The sequence below is a fragment of the Meles meles genome, chromosome 1, assembly GCF_922984935.1.
Source record: "Meles meles chromosome 1, mMelMel3.1 paternal haplotype, whole genome shotgun sequence".
NCBI lineage: Eukaryota > Metazoa > Chordata > Mammalia > Carnivora > Mustelidae > Meles > Meles meles.
In genome coordinates this window covers 173703980-173724364 of record NC_060066.1, presented here as the reverse complement: position 1 = coordinate 173724364, position 20385 = coordinate 173703980, and the positions used below count along the sequence as shown (strand labels likewise).

General features: G+C 47.8%; 1 protein-coding gene across 1 annotated transcript in view; it reads right to left on the bottom strand.

Moving 5' to 3' along the window:
• GLIS1 (GLIS family zinc finger 1) overlaps window positions 1–20385 on the bottom strand; it is a 218288-nt gene that overhangs the window by 85815 nt on the left and 112088 nt on the right. The gene's annotated exons all lie outside the window — the stretch shown is intronic.

Below are 20385 nucleotides of genomic sequence, written 5' to 3'. Positions count from 1 at the left end.
AGAGGTTCAGGGACCTTGGGGTCTGAGATCACACCGCTAAGAATCTAGGCAGGATCTCGGGCTCAGATCTGTCCAAAGCCAAACCCCAATTCTGAATGGCTATGTAACAAGAAGTGGCCTCTTAAGACAAAAACCCGACCCCATCCTCAAGGAATCCACTTCCCCCAACCCTAATTCCAGCCCAGCCCAGAGGCAGGCCTTTCCGCTCAGGAAGCTGGACACTCAGTGCTAACTCGCCGTGTGCCCAGAGCTCTGCCAGGCACCAGGCATCCACCTGCCAAGCACAGTCCAGTTTGCAGAGCAGAATGCAAGCCTCCCAAGGTCCGGGGCAGGGAAGGGGCTCAGAGGAGCCTCTGTGTTCCCAGGCACAGGCCAGCCTCCTCCAGAGGGCACGGAGGAAGATTCACTCAGAAGCCCCCTCACCTTCCCAGACTGAGTCCTGGACTCATTCCCGTTGCAAGGAATGCTCACTCCTGCTGGCTCAGGCTGCTGCTGGGCCAGCCCCTCACAAGCTTATTTTTTAATAACTTGGTTGTTTTTTAATTAAAAAGAAATCCCTGGTAACAAATGTGAACGGCCTGAGTTAATGAGAGCAGGCTGCCGCTCGTTTAGCTCCGTCCCTGCTTGGCGGTCTTTCCCTGTTCCAAATCGTTTCTGCATGTGCTTTTATTGTCCCATTGAGGCAAACCCTGGGCCTGGGCCTCAGAAAACTGTGGATAATTTTATGAGCATTAATAGCATTTGGAGCAAAGAAAGCTTAATCATCACGTGGGGTTGTTCCGCCAGGGTCTTTCTCCCAGAATCTTTGGGTTGGGTAGCGAGTTCTGAGCATTCTTCAAAAATCCACCAGATGCACTGGGGGCTTCTGGGTTACTCAAGGAGGATGTGTAGAGAGAGGGAAGGTGTGCCCCCAGAGAGGCATGGGGGAGCCCAGCATTTATTGACCCTTCCTAGGCAGCAGGCACATCGATCCATCTAAGTGTCCATCCCTGTGTAGTGGGCTCATTCTAGCCATTTTTCAGACGAGAAAAATTGAGTTCTGGAGAGATTAGATGACTCTGACCAGGCTTAGGGCTCTATAAGAGGTTGGTCACAGTCCAAACCCAGATCTCTCAGGCTTAAAAGCCTCGGTCCTGTCCTGCTGCCTCTCAGGCAACTGAGGAACAACCCCACCTACGACTCCAATGAAGATCATGCTGGGAAGGCTTTGGGGAAGTCAAAAACCATTCCAATGACTCCTAAACCTCAGTCTCCATGACAGCTCTGCCAGATGGGTAAGACTACTCTGCCTACAGACAAGCACATGAAGACTCAGAGAGGTCTAGTGGTTTACCTAGGTCACACAGGAGTAAGGAACACCCCTGAGAGGCAAACCTATCACCTCCATGGGGAAAACAAAACAAAACAAAACGAAAACCAGTTATTACCCAGCAAATAACTGAGGCCTGTTGGCTTCTTCTCCACTGGATACTATGTAGTAAGAAGTCTTCCTACAGCAAATAAAATAAGCCAGCTCTTGGAGGGAGGAAAGACAGAGCAGGTCACAGTTTGATGCTGCTTGGGGCTCCAAGCCCGTTCAGGCCCTTGTCTTGTGTGACCCTCACAGTGCCCTGGATAAATCCATGAGCTTCCCTAACTTGCAGAGGGACGTGCGCATCAGAGTTGGCAAGTGACCATACCAGGTTGCCCGGCAATTGCTCCCAAAGCCCGTGCCAGAGGCTTCCTTAGGCCATCTGCTTTCTCAAGGGCTGGATATAAAACCAGAGGCTATAACGTGTGCCCCAGAGATGCTGCCACCACTAGAAAGATGTGGGCACTGTCACTACTCCCCACCACAGGCCCAAGTCAACCAGGAGACCTGCCACTGCCCTCCTGCCTAGTGGCATCTTGCTTCTCTGTCCCCAAAAGCATCATAGGACCCACCCCTGCTCACTCTCTGTCTCTGGGGAGTGAGGATGGAGTGTTTCTCTACAGAGGCAGAGGAATGAGAGGGGCACATTGGCCCTGATGCAGGATGGGGGTGGCCCAGGAAGGGGCTGTACCCAGCAGCCATATCTCCCCCCCTGTACCACTGGATCCAAGAGCAGATCCTGGACCTGGCTTTCATGTAAGTGATGCTTCTTTGCAGAACTGGAGAGTGGGGGAGCCCTATGTTCATTTTTATGAGTTAGTGAGCAATTCAGGGCTGGGACTGACTGCCCATCCATTTAATTACTAGATGAAGAAACTGAGGCTCAAAGAAGGAAAGGACCTGCCTTGGTCACACAGCAAACCCCTGGTGGAACGTGACTCCCCGGGATGAGGTAAGAGTTTGGTTTACTTTCCTCTTGAAGTCTCTATTTTCTCATCTATCAAATGGTGCTAATAACTACTCAGAGGTTGTGAGGACAATCCCATGAGATTATGGACACAACATCTTTGGCATGGTGCCCAGCTCACAGTAAGCACTTGAAAAGGCAGGAGGATGGTAACCAGAATGATTTCTCCTATTTATTCTTGTGCAAGGCAAGACCCTGCCTTCTATCCCCGGAAGGTCAGGTCTGGATAACCCTGAGACCGGACTCAGAAGACCAAGTCCCTAAAGCTCAGGGGTCACCAAATCCAAGACCAGGCAGCCTGAATGAGGTCACAGCCAGCAAATGTAAAGCAAATGACTCCAGTTATACACCAGAGAGCTTTGCAAATTACCGTAATGACTTGGCTATAAAGTGGTACCATATATAAGGTGACTCCCCACAAGAATTTTAATTTATGCTCAAACCTGCCAAGTCTGCACAAGAAGAACAATGATGTATTCAGCATCTCAGGTCCAGATGCCATCTCCTTGCCGTCCCTGGAGAGGCCAGCAGCCAGGTCTAGGAAGGCCTGCATGGTAACTATTCCTCATTTGCCCACAAGCAGACCTTTAGTGCCCTCCCAGTGCCAGGCTGGTGACAGGTACAACACTTTGCAGTCCACAAAACGTCTTGAAGCCATCACCTATGAGCTTCACTACAACCCCCGAGAGTTGGCTGGGCAGGCTCAGAGGGGGCAAGCAATTCTCCTAAATTCACGCAGCAAGTGTAGGGCTCAGACTCACACTGAATCTCTGACTCCACTCTCTAGTCTAGCAGAAGTTTTTAATCTAGCCAACTTCTTTCTGTAAAGGGCAAGACAGTAAATACTGTAGGTTTTGCAGCCACAGAGTCTCTAACCCAGTGACTCAACAGTGAAAAGTAGTCACACACAGGACATAAACAGAGGAATGGGGCTATGTTTCAATAAAACTTTATCGACAAAAACAGCTCATTGATTCTGGGATTGCAACTGGCCAACACCTGAGCTGGGTGCAGAATTTAGAGATAGGGTTTTGTAGTTATTAGAAAGGCAGAAATTCAAAATCCGAAACTATCATACCTTCCTGCCTCCACAACACGGGGAGAATTTTTAGAGGGTGGAGTTGAAGAGGTGGAAACTACTGTCAGACCCTGAACAAGGGCTGGCCCCAGCAGGCCCTCAATAAATGGAATGCCTTCAGCCTGGCTGGAGGGCGCTCACCGCTGGGGCTCAGCCCCTCCCCTGGGCATTACCTTGCACTCCCACAATACTTTGCAGCTCTGCTCCATACATCCTTGCCTGTACAGTGAGGGTGGCTGACACCTCCCAAACTCCTCCGGGCCCCCAGAGCATGGTAGAAGTGCATCTCCATCCAGAACCTTCCTGCCCTTCCTGGGTTCCCCCACCTCAGCTCCCAGAAGTCCTCATGACCAGCTGCCCTTCCGGGTGTACTTTATGTTCACTGGGCACAGCCAAAAGTTGACATATTTTATTTCTAAATCTCCACAACATCCCCACAAAATCAAGACTGTCATACTCTGTACTACCACACCGATGCTGTTAAGGGCATGTAAAACCCTGCCTCTCCCACAAGTCTATAACCTCCTTTAGGACATGGGTTGTGGAGTCCAGAGCTGCTAAATGTCAGTGTATCCTGAGACATGATTTTGTTCAACCTACTTCACACACAGAAAACAGGGACCCAGATGAGGGACAGGCCTGTCCTGGTCGCCCAGGAAGCAGGCTCTGTAGACACCGGGCCCACTCGAGGATCTCCCCATCCTGGCACACGGCTAGGCCCACAGTAGGTGCCTGGAAGCACTAGGAAAGAGGGTGGCTGGAAGGACTGTCCCAAGTTAACCATCACATCCCCCCATGCCAGACACTGACTTGCTTTTGTGACCTGCACAGCTAGGTTGAAGGCCTGATTCTACCATTAACTTTCTGGCCATCTGACCCTAGATGGGCTACCTCACCCTTCTGATCCTCGGTTTCTCCATACATAAAATAGGGCTAAGGGGCGCCTGGGTGGCTCAGTGGGTTAAAGCCTCTGCCTTCGGCTCAGGTCATGATCCCAGGGTCCTCGGATTGAGTTCCACATCCGGCTCTCTGCTCTTCAGGGAGCCTGCTTCCTCCTCTCTCTCTGCCTGCTTATGCTCTCTCTCAAATAAATAAATAAAATCTTAAAAAAAAATTAGGGCTAAGACTCCTGGCTCCCAAATATGGCTGTGTAGATTAAATGAGTTCCCGTACTTAGACGCACAGGGTCTGGTGCAGAGTCAGCATCTCCATAAAGGCCCCTCCGTTTTGCTCTCTTAACAGGTAGAGGAGGCACAGGCATAGGCTCTGTGGTTGGTCTGTGCCTTCAGAAACAGAGGCATGTGCTCCCAGATAGGGAGCACTAATGGCCAAAGAAGGGCAACTTCAGGTTCCCAGGGTCTCGAGTCTGAGCCCGGGCGCTGCAGGCTCAGTCAGTGCAGAGCAGGGCCTTGGCCCCCTCTCTGGGCCTCAGCTTCTCCCTCTGAGTCGTGGTAGAGTCGGGCCAGGAGGGGGAATGCCATAGGTCCCACAGGACAGGAGACAAGGGGCTCCCCTTCTCAGGCTCAGAGAGAGCGAATGGCTCCCTCAGGACACACAGGAGAGGCACAGCCTGTGTGGCACCCTACTACAAGACCCCTTTTGCCTCCCGAGGCCCTCTCCCTTCCTCACCAGGCCCAAAGGCCTGGCGAATAGCAGGAGGTGGGGGCTTCTGACTGAGGAGAAGCAGGAAGGCAGATAGCCAGGTTCTTTCTCATCTCCACAGCCTGGCTGGGATGGGCGGGCCAGGGCCCACTCCCACATCTTAGAGCCGCCTTGGGGCACTCACAGCCATCAGGGGACCTGTAACCCAGCCAGGCTTCTGGAGCTCCAGAGCCCAGCCCTCAAGGCCTCACACCAGGCTTAAGGCCGCCCCTCATCTCTTAGCCGACATCACAAAACTCTATAAACTCCCCCTTTAAAGCTGAGCTGGATTTACGGGGACTCAGGCTAGTGAAACCTGAGCAATACTAGGCTCTTTCCATGCCAGAATTACAAACGCCATTTTCCAGAGCAAGAGTAACTGACTTGTCCAAGGTCATGCAGCTGGGAAAGGGTGGAATCAAGATGCAAGCCCAGCTCTCCCCGACTTGGAAGGCAGTGTTGGCCTGATGCTGTTCCACATCATGAAGGGATTTAGACTGGATACAGCGATTGCTTTCCCCAGTGTATTAGTCGGCTCGGGCTGCCATAACAAAATACCACAGGCTGGCAGGCTTAAACAACAGACATGTCCTTTCCTCACAGTTCTGGAGACAGGAAGGCCAAGATCAAGATTCCTGATGATTTGGTTTCTGGTGAGAGCTCTCTCCCTGGCTTGTAGATGGCAGTCTTCTCACTACATCTCCCATACAGCTTTCCCTCGGTGCGTGCAGAGACAGAGAGAGAGAGCGCGCGCGAAAGAGAGAAGAGAGAGGAAAGGAGAGAGGGAATGCATACAACCTCTTCTTATAAGGACTCTAATTGTATTGGACCAGGGCCCTACCCTTATGACCTCATTTAACCTTAATTACTTCCTTAGAGGCCCATCTCCAATTACAGTCATGTGGGGGTTAGGACTTCAACATATGGATTGAGGAAGCATGAACATCCCGTCCATAACTCCTAGTATTTGTTCCCTAAGAAGGTCCATATTTCCTATATCTTTCTACGGGGCTTGAGAAGGAGACACAGTATAGACAGAAAGCAGGATTCTGGGGCCTGACTGACTAGATTGGAATCCTGGTTTTGCCATTGACTAGCTGTGACCCTAAGTCAAAGGGTTTAACATCTCTGTGCCAGTTCATGAAGGTGAAACGGGTTCATAACACATGTAAAGTGCTTTCAACAGAACACCTGGAACCCAGGAGAGGCTATGTGAGTGTGTGCTTCACCGTTGTTCTGATTAACCCCACTCGATAGGGGGCTGTGGAAGCCTGAACCCACTAGCATGATCTCCTGTTACCAGCCACGGTGCCACAGTGAGCAGCTCAGAGCTGGGCACACAACACAAGCTGGTTTAATAGGAGTCCTGGGACTTCTGTTTGAAACCTGGGGAAAGACCAACCTCTCCAGGCAACTGAGGAGGCATGAGTCCTCGACAGCTAGTAGAGAGCATCTCGTCATCCCAAGGGAAGCTTGTTGGAAGACAGTGGCAAGAAACCAAGAAACCAAGAGATACTGGAGCACTGGTGGCACCAAGAACCTTTTATGTGAAGAGCAAAGTTCCCATAGTGTTTCAAGTCTATCTTGGATGGGCCTTCTGTTACGTACAACCCAAAGCATCCTCATTAATACAATATCTTTCTAGAAAATAATTTCTATCTACTCTGAAAATCTTTGTTTTTGAGTATTTAGTCCATTTATACCATTTACATTTAATATAACTAACTTACATTTGGCTTTAAATCTATAATCTTACTACTTGTGGGTTTTTTTGTTGTTGTTGTTTTATTTTAAGATTTTATTTATTTATTTGACAGACAAAGATCACAAGGTAGAGAGGCAGGCAGAGAGAGAGGAGGAAGCAGGTTCCCTGCTGAGCAGAGAGCCCAATGTGGGGCTCAATTCCAGGACCCTGAGATCATGACCTGAGCCGAAGGCAGAGGCTTTAACCCACTGAGCCACCCAGGCGCCCCACTACTTGTGTTTTATTTGTCCCACCAACTCTATATTCTTTTTCTCTCCTTCCTTGCATTCTTTCGGATTAATCAAGTCTTTTTTATCATACTATTTTCTATCTGTTAGCTTGTTAAACACACATTCTTTTATTATTAGTGGTTATTCCAGCAATTACAGCATCCTTCATTGACTTACTACCATCTAATACAGATTAGCATATTTACCACCTCCTGAAAAGTGCAAGAACCTCAGGATTCTTTACACACATGTGTGTGTGCATGCACACATGCATTTTCTCTGTCTCTCTCTGGGTTATTTTTGTTGTGTATTTTAATTATACATAGATATCATCGTTTTATGTAGTCTCTATGTATTCAAATGTTTTTTCTTCCCCTGCTTCCATATGGGAGTTATTTTCCTTCTGCATGAAGGTATTTAAAAAATTGTAAGTCTGCTGGCAAGGAATTCTCTCAACTTTTGTTTGTCTGAAATTTTGTGTTTTCACTTTGACTTCTGAGGGTATAGAATTCTAGATTGGCAGTCAACTTCTTTTAGTACATTACAGAATCATTCCATGGTCTTCTGGATTACAGCATTTCTATTAGAAAGTCATCTCTATGTCTTTCAAGATACTACATTGCCCCCCCTCACTCCTATTTTTAAGGTTTTCTCTTTATGTTTAGTTCTCAGCAGTCTGTGACTAAGATGTGCCTAGCTGGGAATTTCTTTGTATTTATTGTGCTTGCGGTTCATAGGGCTATTTAAATATGTGACTTAACATTTTTCTGTCAGTTTTGGAAAGTTGCTGGCCATTATCACTTCAGACATGACTTCTACCCATTATCTTCCCTGTATATTTCTGGGGGAACAATGTACGTTAGGCCTTTTCACCATGTTTTATGAATCTTTTATGCTCTTTTTTGTAATGTCCATCCTTTTTAAATTCATGCTTCAGTCTAGATATTGTCCCCTAACCTATTTCCAATTCATTAATCTTCTCTTTAACTGTATCTAATCTATTAAATCCATCATTTGAGTTCTTAAATTTATTCTTTCTGTTTTAAATTTTCCATTTCTTTGATTTCTTATAGCTTTCAGATATCTATTGAAATTTTCTATTTAGTAATCTATTTTCTTGAATACACTCATCATAGGGATTTGACTGAATTCCCAGTGTTGTATGTGAAAAAGGGGATTTTCTTTTGCTTCTTAAAGGAAGTTAAAAGAGGGGAAGATCATCTTTATCCAATTTAGACTTTAGCTGTTTCAAGGTTGCATTTAAGGCTTTGTAAAAGTTGTTCTATTTCTTGTTCATCCTTTCTCCTAGGATGCTGCCCTTCAGGGACCCCAACTAGAAGCCTGGGTTGCCAGGGATCCTCCTCCTTGGTTGACAATAAGTTCCAGTTTTATCTTCCTGAACTTGAGGCTGTTGAAATAAAGCTCTGCCTAGCTTCTCAACCTCTTAACTGCCATCCTCGGTTGCTCTCTCAGCCACTTAGCCTGTACCACTTAAGAAGCAACAAATATTCTGAAAGGCAAAGCAACATACTAAATGTTAGACTTGCATTTTGCCACTTCCTGTCTCCATGGAATCTTGGCTCTTCCAGAACTGCCTATCTTGGTAATCCTAAACTCCAGTTTTTGTCTCTCTAATAAAGTAAGGCTGTAGAGACACAGCTCTCTGACTCTGGGTCCTATACCATTTGAAAGCTAGCTAATACTTGGAAGGAAGAAGTGCCACAGAGTGTCAGATCCACATCAGTGTACTTCTTTTCTCCTTACAATGTTGGTTTTTCAAGCCCTGGATGTCTTCATGGCCCTTTAATGTCTTCAAACAGCTGGTTTCTATATTTGTCTAGAGGAAAGGCCTGATACAAGCTTATCCAGTATAGCCAACTGTAAAAAGCCCCTTCCAGTGAATAATTTTAATGACTGTACAGTATTCCATTATATGGTTATACATGCTTTATTTAACCTCTCCTCCAGAGTTGGGATTAAGATTGCTCAGAAAGGTTTAAAAGTAGAAACCATCATGTAATGAATGTCCTTACAGACCTGTCTTTATGTCCATCCATATTTATGGCCTTAAGATAAATTCCTAGACGCGGAGCTGCTGAGTCAAAGGACATGCAAAATTTTTAGAATTTTATTACCGGCAATTCAAGCTGCTCTCCAAAATGAATGTATCAATTTATACCATCAGCAGTATAGGAAAGCAACTGTTCCCTGCACTCTCATCGCTCTGAACATTCTTGTTAAAACGAACAAACATCCCTTAATTTACCACTTCAGGGTCATTTATAACAGAAAAGAACAGAAGACAGCCCATATATATCCAGTAATAAAAGAATGATTAGGGGGCACCTGGGTAGCTCAGTGGTTAAGCATCTGCCTTCAGCTCGGGTCGTGATCCCAGGGTCCTAGGATTGAATGCCGCATCAGGTTCTTTCCTTGGTGGGAAGCCTGATTCTCCCTCTCCCACTCCCCCTGCTTGTGTTCCCTTTCTCGCTGTCTCTCTCTGTTGGAACTAGTCCATTATCACAAAACACACAGCACACAGGAACTGAGAACCTCTCATATGGTTATGGGGCAATCAATTCCTAAGGCCAGCATGCCTTGTAAGTCCCAGAGAAACGTGGGCTCTCAATGCCCCATTTGTGAAGGGGCTGGACAGAGAGCAGAGGCCAGGGCCAATGATGTTTTATATGAATTTGCCTCATCACAAGGCATCTTATGAAGGCTTTTGCTGCATTTATTAAAGGTTCTAATTAGAAGAGAAAATATTTGTAAGACTTATACAGAACAAAAAGAGCAGGATTCAAACTTCATAGATATTAAAATAACCTGAGTCACAAAAAATGGAAAATTTTTAAAATGTCAAATGTAAAATGTACATCAAATGTTATTTATTCATTTGTCTCCTTAGCATATGTATACTGAATGCCTACTATGTGTCAGGACCAGACACTCACCAGCAGAAATGCTATGGTCTTGGTACCAGTCATGAGGAAGGCAGGTAAGGGAGAAAACAATTTCAAAAGTAAACAGATAAATATATACTGTACTATCACTAGAGATGAATGTTGTGAATTTACAATAAGGGTAAGAAGGTAGAAAATGCAGAGAGATGGGGACGGTCAGGACAGTCAGGGGGTCTGTATAGTGACTTGAGGGAAGGGAAGGAGGAGCCAGGTGAAAGCAGGGGAAAGAGCACTCACACAGAGAGAACAGCAAGCACAAAGGCCCTGAGGTAGGAGCATTCTCCAGGGTAGGATCACAGGAAGTCCAGGTGTCTCTGTAGCCCACTGAGCAGAGGTCAAAGAGGCAAGTGATGAGGAAGTTGGACCTGACGGGCAGGGTCATGGGGGTCCCGGTGAGGATCTGGGTTTACAGCAAGGAGCCATCAGAGGGGGAGAGCAGGAGTAACCAAACCTGACTTACTGTGCGGGACCATGTATGAGCATTGTGTTTAAAAAAAAAAAAAAAAAAAAAAGACCTCAGAAGGAACAGTAGATAAAGGGAGAGCAGTGGCTTCATTAAAGGAATGTTTTCTGGGGCGCCTGGGTGGCTCAGTGGGTTAAAGCCTCTGCCTTCGGCTCAGGTCATGATCTCAGGGTCCTGGGATCGAGCCCCGCATCGGGCTCTCTGCTCCGCAGGGAGCCTGCTTCCTCCTCTCTCTCTGCCTGCCTCTCTGCCTACTTGTGATCTCTCTCTCTCTGTCAAATAAATAAATAAAATCTTAAAAAAAAAAAAAAAAAAAAAAAAAAAAAAGGAATGTTTTCTAAACTCATCATTCTTTTGGGGGGCGAGGGAACAGTCCTAATTGCTGATTATAATGGTGTCTGCACTTCTGACGTAATGACTGTGCATTTGTCAAAATTCATGGAATTGTTCACGCTCACATGTAACGTGAATTTCACCTTATGTAGATTTTTCAATAGCTTAAAAAAAAGTCTCTGTGTTGGGACGCCTGGGTGGCTCAGTCAGTTTAGGTGGCTGTCTTTGGCTCAAGTCATGGTCCCAGGGTCCTGGGATTAAGTCCCGCACCTGACTCCCTGCTCAGGGGGGAGCCTTCTTCTCCCTCTGTCTGCCGCTTCCCCTGCTTATACTTTCTCTCTTGTTCTCTTTCTCTAGCAAATAAATAAAATATATATTTTTTAAAGATGGGTTTTTTTAAAGATTTTTTTATTTATTTCTTTATTTGACAGAGAGAGATCACAAGTAGGCAGAGAGGCAGACAGGGAGAGAAAGGGAGGGAAGCAGGCCCCTTGCTGAGCAGAGAGCCCAATGCGGGACTTGATCCTAGGACCCTAGGATCATGACTTGAGCCGAAGGCAGAGGCTTAACCCACTGAGCCACCCAGGAGCCCAATAAAATATTTTTTAAAATAATGAAAAAAACCTCTGTATTACACATTTTGCAATATTCCCTATTATCTTAATAATTAAAAACTGTGCTTAAAATCCATCCTTGCATCCTTGAGCATAGACCAAAGACAGAGTGGGCTAATCTTCCATCCCTTCCGTGGCCAGGACCCTCATCTAGTGCCCTGGTCTGTGACTAGGGCCCCTTCCCTCCCAGCCCACCACCAGCACTTGCAGGGCAAGGGGTGTGTGAGCACACCCAGGGGACCTCTGGGTACCCGTCCTGTTAATGGCTTCCAGAAGGGACAACCCTACAGGGTACAGGCACATCCATATAAGATCAGGCAGCTGACAGAAGAGCTGTGCTGCCCAGCATGTCCTCAGGACCTGGGGCTTCCACTGGTCATGGTGAGTCTGCAGGAGCCCCTGCCCTCCCCCTGTTGTTTCATGCAGCCTTCTGCCTGTCCTGCTGTTCCTCCTCCTCCCAGCTCCTTCCCTGGGCAAGGCTGAAAGGCTATACCTACACCCAGTGTAAACGACTACTAGTGCCCCTCTGGGAGTGAGAGAAGATTCCATGTTGGGTGAGGAGGGAGCGGCACAAAGCAGGGATCCAAGGGCTGGCAGAAGAAAGCACTGTGGGTATTTAGCATATGTAAGTATGAGGGGGTCTAATAAACTCTGATATCTCTTAAAATTCTCAGTTTCTACATTTCCTCATGCTGAGCCATGAAGACTCCAAAATGAGAAATTTCCATGCATCTGGGATTCTAAAATTCCCCAATTCTCTCCTTCTGAGATGATGCATTTTCCCACAGCTAGGCATTTCAATGACTACGGTTCCAAGATTTTGTGACATCACTGATGAGCCATAAGGATAGTCTGTGGCTCTGAAAGTGTAAGGTTCCCCACATCTCCCATCAGAAGTCCTGCCACTACCTGGAGTGCCCTGAGCCCACACAGGCCCCTGGCTGCCTCCAAATCATTAGGAAGGGAGCCACAGTGATGATCGCTGAAACCCATTTGTTTTTATCCAAGCCCCAAACAGTCCAAGAGTGATGGGATGACAAGAAATCCAGAGGAAATGGCTGTTGAATCTATTAAAACTTCTCGAAGACAAACATATTCCATCTGTCTTTTTTTTTTTTCAGTAAATAGAGGACCATAAATGTTTATGTGAGGCATATATTTATTATTTCATGTTCAGCTTTTTTTTTTTAAACTTCTTCCCTTTACATCAAGCTAATTAACTCCTATGCTCATGTGGGTTTCCCCCCTAACTACTCTAAAGTATATGAAGCAAGAAGGAAGACATAACGATGGGGAGAAATGCTCAGCTCCAGGCAGCTGGGTGGGGGGTTGGGGTGCGATGAGAGAGGCCAAGTCTTAAAATCCCCTTCCTCCAACTCAGGACATCTCTCTCCGGTCTCTCTGGGAGGAATCAGTTGTTCTCACCGAGAAAATCTGTAGGAAGACACTTCCGCCTCCTGGAGAGGGTACATAAAGAATAGAGCAGGTAGAGGGGGCCTTTCCTCATCCCTCAGAGGACTCAGTTTTAGAGTCCGTGGAAAAGATAATTTGCTCCACAGTAAGGCCAGAAAAGCTGGCGAAGCCTACTGAGGAAGTCACAGAAGTGCTCTGGCTTCTGAAAAATCCCCTGCCCTTGGACCCCAGATCTAAAACCACATGGCTCCCAGGGCCTCTCCTCCAGGAAGCCCTCCCTGACTAGCCTTATCCCACAGGGCTTCAGCTGTCCTCCTCTGCCCTCCCCAAGGAACTACAGCCAGTGTTCCGGTCTGCCCCCTCACCCACCAGGTACAAGGGGCATTACTGCCCTAGAGATTCTCTAGGGCACTCCCTAGGGTGGGGGGGGGTTCTACCTCAGGGGTCACAGTGAATGTCACTGGGGGACTTTCTGCTGGTCACAGGGACTGGGAGCCACTGCCATTTAGTGGGGAGGAGCCAGAGATGGCCCACAGGGAGGATCAGCCCTCCAGTAACTTTTGGGTATCTTTCCAGATATCCAAAATAACTGTACACTGTACATGAGCAATCTGGTCGTCTATGCCTAGAACCTAACCCCATTCTATATATATACAACTTTTTTCCTGGTTTTAACATTCACTGAATTTTCCAGGAATGGAACGACCGTGTAAATTGAGGGAAGATTGTACTGTGTTATGTTTGGAACTTGACCAAGACTTGTTCACCATTTCAGAAAATCACGTCACCTCGGTCACTCCGCCTGTGGTGTTTGTACGTCTGTGGCTGGCAGGTTTGGGAGGCCGCACACAGGTGCGGGCAACGGACGACCTCATCCCGCCTCTGGAGAGTTGTGCCTCAGCTCATACAGGGAATTACACATCACTCAGGAGTTACTTCCCTTTCGTTTCTTTCTTTTTTTAAAAGATTTTGTTAATTATTAGAGGGAAAGAGAGCATGAGCAAGGTGAGGGGCAGAGGAAGAGGCAGACTCCCCACCGAGGAGGTAGCCCCACGTGGGGCTCGATCCCAGGACTCTGGGATCATGACCTGAGCTGAAGGCAGACACTCAACCGACTGAGCCACCCAGGCAGCCCTTGTTTCTTTTTTATAACACAACTAAAACATTATATGGAATTAAAAAAATTAGAGGGCAGGCAGGTTATATTATCTATGAATTTCATTTGAGAAGAGTAAAGGAGGCAGGACAAAATGGACCTTGTTAGAAAAAGGAAGCACTGATGTGAACCCTGGACCCCAGACAAATATTCAGATTTCGGATGGGGAAAGCGAGGTCTCCTCGACAGTCACACAGTGAGGCGAGTCCAGGAGAGCCATGCAGCCAAGTGTGTCTGACTCTACGGTGCTGAGACACACCGAGGGCCGGCCCGTGTCTTGATGTCTTTGAGACCCAGGGTCTGCTTCTGAACTCAGAGATACATAGCCCTGAGCCCAGAAGGGCCCACGAGAAGGCAGGCACATGGTTCTATGTGGGTCCCCAGGGAAGGGGGCTGGGGGCACAAGGTGGGGTGTGCCAGGCTGACTCTGGGAAGCCCCCGGAGAGACAGGCCAGAGAGAGCAGGTGCAGGCCCTGGTGATCAGCAGAGGCTGGAGGGTTGAGACCTTGCGACCACGCTCACATCCCCATACCCTTCCCCCCCCCCACCCCAAACTTTCCTCTTCACCTGCAATGTTCCCCAGCTCAGCTCTTTCCTCTCCCTCAGCTCCCAGTCCTCCACTTAACCACTCTTGGTCCTCCCATGCCTCCCCACCTTTGCCTCATTTCAAACTACCACTGCCTTTCTCCTGAAGGACAGCTTCCCCTCCTTCCTGAATGAGATCCCTCCACTCCGGGTACTCTTTCCAAAGCACAGAAGTCCACAGAAGCACTAGCCTCCCCGTGTTCCTAACCCTGCTCAGCCCCCGCTAGCCACAAGATAGCCTCTGACTCTCTAAGCTGGGAAAACAAGACTGTGCACCTTCTGTTTGTTCCAGCCCTCTGCTGCCGGCTCCCAACTCACTCCCTGCTGCGGCGGTGCCCAGCTGTTCAAGGACCTGCCCAATTCTTTATGCCCTTGAGCCCTTGCTGTCCACCCCCCACACAGGCCCTCGCTACTTTCCCTCTGCACCCCCACCGCCCCACAGCCTGTGCCCCTGGCAGAGCTCCCCTGTCCACTCTGTCGTGTGGCTCAGGTGGAAGTTTGAAGAACAAACCCACACAAGAATACGTCCATGAATGAGGCCAAGATAGATCTAGAAAGCCAAGGGAGACAAGAAGCCTTTTCTCTAAGATGCAGCCCTTGGGGCAGACCTCACTCCAGCCATTACAGCTTTCCTGGCTGAACCCCATGAATTCCCCCAAGAGGTGGGGGTTGGAGACATCATGGACACTTCCACAAGCGTGTCTGTGGGACTGGGAAGCAGCACCTCGCAGTGTTTTCATTCCAAACACGAGCCAGCCTGTACGAGGGCATAGAGGTGTGTGTGGATGGAGGGCTGGCCTAGCAGGGGCTCTGCTCTGGGCTGTGTGGAAGGTTCTCTACGGAGTGCAGCTGATGAGGACAGCCCGCTCAAGGATGCCCTTGGCTGCTGGGCCCAAAGAAGAGAAAGTCTGCCCACGAAGCTACACTTCATGAACTCCATGGGGAGGGACGGACAGGTTCACATTCAAAGTAAACGATCGATGCTGTGTATTTTGGTCCAGCGGCCCCTGCGTTCAGTGCTGACCCCCTTTCTCACACCTCAGGTCAAGAGTCCGAGGAAAGTCCCCCTGGGCAGGGAAGCAGAACCTGGCGTTCTAGGCTTTCCTGAAGATTCCCTGCATGTCTTGGGGCAGCTTCCAGTCCCTGGGCCTCAGTTTCTTTTCCTAAAAGATAAGGGAAGTACACTGGAGGGCTTTTAAATGTTCGTGTTCTAGGCCCAGAGAGAGAGAGCCATACGGAATCTGCAGTCAAAATCTGCAGGCCTCATGACTCAGAGGAGGAGCTGGTGTTGGACAGGACCCAAGCCTCCCCCACTCTCCCAGGTCCTAACACTTGGGGCTCCTCACTACCTGACAGGCCTGCCATTTCCCAAAGGAACCCAAAGCTTTCTCTGGAATGCAATGAAAACAGCACCTATCCGTCTCTTCCTTCCCACACCCTCTCCCCACATTCCTACTGTGTACCAGGCCTGGGCACTGGACACAGAGATGAGACAGACACTGGTACTCCCTCAGGAGCCCATAGTCTGGTGACCAACATGGACCTTTAAATAGAAAAAGACATCAGATGGATCAGTGCTGGGACCCAAGCGCTCCCCCATCCCCAAGAATGAGGGAGCATACCTTCTTCCCTTATCCTCTCTCCAGCAGGGCCACTGGCTCCATGAAGCCTTCCCTGATTCTGCCACCCTCTCCTATGTGATCAGCTGCTCCCAGGAAGACCGGCAGTCCCCCTCCTGCAGCCTTTACTATGTGACGTAAGCCATGTCCATACCTGGTCGGGCAGAGCACTGTGCTAAATGTTTCGGCACCGGTACAGTTACAGAAATGGTCTCCCTGAGCCTCCCTGAAGCCTCTCAATGTTCCTGCTAGATAGATCAATTAGCCCATTTTACAGGTAAGGAAACCAAGGCCCAGGAAGGTGAAATGACTTCTCCTGAATAACACACTTAGAAACAAGCTGGCCTGGGACTTGGGCCCAGGGCTGATGATTCCAGGCGTGGAAGAATTCCCTGGCTGGGCTTATAGTGCTCATCTCATGGCCCACTAACAGACTCCCTCAGGCCCAGGGAGGCCATTCCCATGGAGAACACATACACATCCTAAGAGGCATATACCTCAGTCATTCTGAGGTAGTGTCAGAGCTAAAACAAACTAAAACTTCTATTGGAAAGATAATCTAATCTCAGCCTTCTGTTTTACAGAAAAGGGAGACTGGGGCCCACAGAGAGCAAGGGGTTTGTCCAAGTTCACACAACAATGGCCACATCAGGATCAGATGCAGTTCTCTGGAGTCCCCATGAGGCCCTCACTCCAGGTGACTGCCATCTACCTCTTAAAGGCAGCTGGAGGGGTAACACTCTCCTTAGCAGCCTGGAAGAGAGGAGATGTTTATAGGAACGACTGAGTGTATCTCAAAGATTCTCCCTCAGCTCTGCAGGACAGAGGTCATCATTCACCCCACTGGAGAGATGAAGAGCTTGGAAGGTGATGAGGACCCTGTGGGGATTCTGCCTGGGGTCGAGCCCCGGCTCCCTCCAGGATGCCAGGCTGCCGATAACTGCCTGCCTCGACTGTTTGGCACCTCACGGTTACAGAAATGGTCTCCCTGGGCCTCCCTGAAGCCTATGGCTAGCACTGACCCATGCTTCTGATGCCAGCTCAGTGCCCTGGCATAGTTTCTTTGGGCCAGCCCTGACGTCATCATGTCCCATCCTAATGCACGCATCTGGCTGGAGAACAGGGTGGACAGAAAACGGGCAGAGGGCCTGGGCTTAGGACATGAGTTCCCCAAAGCCCGCCTGCTTCCTCCTTAGCCTGCTTGCTGCCAGGTTTTACCGGGTGAGTTGTGGCAGCTCGCTGCCAAGCACGGGGACCCTGTCAGCAGGCCGGCCGTGAATGAGTGCAGTGTTTGGGAGCAGTCAACAAGATGGATGTTGTTTCGTTTCGGCTCCGCGCACCGTAAACATTCTGGGGCAGACGCAGCTCCAGGTGGCTTGCTGGCTCACCCCCGACAGCTGGACCAGCCTGCAAAGGCCCATTAACGTGGACATAAACAAGGAGAGCTGGAAGACGGAGAGGCCTCTGGGGTCTGTCCCACTTTCAGAGATACCACAAAGGACACAAAGGAGCGGAGAAATCCAGGAGCCAGACTGGAGGCAGAGGTCACCCAGAGAGGGGGAATGAGGCCCCGCCTGGCTCCAATCCCAGCTCTGATGCTGATCAGCGGGGCGATCTTCCGTAAATCCCACAACCTGTCCAGGCCTCAGTTTCCTCATCTGGAGCAACAGGAAAAGGCTTCCCTGGCAGGCCACAGTGAGGCCCACAGAAATTCTCTTTGAATGAGCTGACTGCGCCGGCAACAGCTTGAAGACAAGGACTACACCTGATCCGTCCAGACCAAGTGGTTAATAGCACAGGCTTTAGAGACAGATGAGCTACCTGGTCTGGAATCCTCACTTTGCCACCCATCTGCCAGCATGCTCATGGTCAGATAACCCAAGCTCTCTGAGCCTCCCTTCCCTTATCTATAAAAACGCGAACAATCATGCTTGCGGCACATGCTGGCTGGGAAGGTCAAATGCCCACAGAGCTTAGCTCAGAGCCCAGCACACAGTCAATAAAAGGTCACTCTCATTCCGTTATTATCCGTAGCTCCCAAATCACTTGGAGCAGGGTCTCAGAACGAAGCGGTGGCCAAGGCTGGGGGACAGCCAGGTCTTCTGGGATTCTCCCCTCCCAATCTAAGATGATCTTTGAATCCTGGACCAGGCACTCAGCCTGCCAGGCGCCCACGGGGGCCTCACAACCTGGCCCCACACATCAAGCCCCCGGCCCACGTGGGAGGTGGTCCAACTTGACGAACACCAATTCTCCAAGAGCCAACTGGCCAAAAATCAACGTGTCAAATGACCAATTCATCATAAGCCAAATAGCCACAAATTTACTCCGCCAAATGGCTGTATTCCCAAATTACCCAAACAGCTACCCCAAACTTGTTTGTTTTAACCATGTATAAAGACGACAATTTGGGTTGGAGGAGATGGTTTTAGGTTGAGTTAGTAAGTTCTCATTTTATGTTCAGAGTAGCATTTTTAAAAGTATTACATTGATCAAAATCAAGGATCATAGTTGAATTCGTCTCCTTAGTGAGTATTCAGTTCACTTCATTATCAGGAATCAAATATCACTGCTTCATACAGGCAACCTTCAAGTTTCACTGTACAGTAGGTTAAAGAGGGGCCCTGAAACGTTAGGTCCACATCAAATCCCTGGAACGTGTGAATGTGACCTTATTGGGAACAGGCGTCTTTGCAGTTGAAATGAAGCTAAGATGGGGAGATCTTCCTGGATTATGCCGTGGGCCCCAAAGCTGATGAGAAGCATCCTTATGAGAGACAACGGACGGAAAGGAGACAATACACCCAAAAAGGCAGAGACTGGAGCAGTGGAGCCACAAGCAACAGAATGCCAACAGCCCCGAGAAGCTGGAGGAGGCGAAGAACAGATTCTTCCCTTGAGCTTCCAAAGCCAGCGCTTTGGTGCCAGACCCTTCCAGAACTCTAAGAGAACAAACGTCCCTTGTTTTTAAGCTACCAAGTTTGTGGTAATTTGCTACAGCAGCCTCAGGAAACCAACACACATTTTTAAAATATCATTATTTTATACCATTTTCTGTTTTGCCACTCTTTTTTTTTTTGGTAAGGGATTCTTTTGCTAATTTCTCGAGAAACCTATTGACTTGAGTTTGTTTCTCTCTAGCAACACACAACTGTGACAGGGCTGTGGACATGACTTCTTAGGGTATTCTTTACTTTAGCCATCTTTCAGGGCTTTTTATGGTTTCTAAATCATGCCTCAGTCTTTTCTTTAAAATTTCCTATCTAGGGTTAAAGTGTATCAAATCGGTTATCTATTCTCTTAGCAAATTAATGAATCGGACCCAGTAATATATAAAAAGGATAATGCATCATGACAAAGTGAGGTCCTCAGAATGCAATGTTCCAGATCAATCAACCTAATTCACTAAATCAAAAGGATAAAGAAGAGTCATATAATGAGCTTAACAGGTGGAAAAAAAAAAAAGAAAAGCAATACTTTTCATGATAAAAACTCTCAGCACACCAGCAGTAGAAAAGAATTTCCTCAATGACACACAATCAATGATAAACCATAGCTAATGGCTTTTTGCTTTATGGCAAAAATTGAATGCTTTTCCTTAAGATTGGGAACAAAGTAAGGATGTCCATATTCATCACTTCTATTCAACATTTTATTAGAGGTCCTAGCTGGTGCAATTAGACAAGGCATGAAAATAAGAAGAGAAAAAGCATAACTCTTTATCCCCAGATGACATGACTGTTTACATGAAAAGTCCTAAGCAATCTCCGAAATCAAAAACTTAGCAAGAATAAATTAATTCAGCTATGTCACAGGATACAAGGTCAACATATAAAAATAAATTATAATCCTATATACTGAGGAAATAATGCAAAAATGGAATTTAAGGAATAATCCAATTACAGCTAAAGCCATAAAACTTCTAGAAGAGAGCACAACTTGGGACAGGCAAAGGTTTCTTGGAACACAGTAACATAATCACATCAAAAAAAAAACAAAAACATAAAATGCTTAGGAACAAAGTTAGCAAAAGTTGTGTAAGACCCTTTACCCTGAAAATTATTAAATTCCACTGACAGAAAGTAAAAAAGACATGAAAAAATGGTGAGAGATACCATGTTCAGAGATGGAAGAGTCAACATTGTTAAGATGTCAATTCTATCTAAATCAACTACAAATTTAATGCCATCTCAATAAAAATTCCAGCAGGCTTTTTGGCAAAATTTGA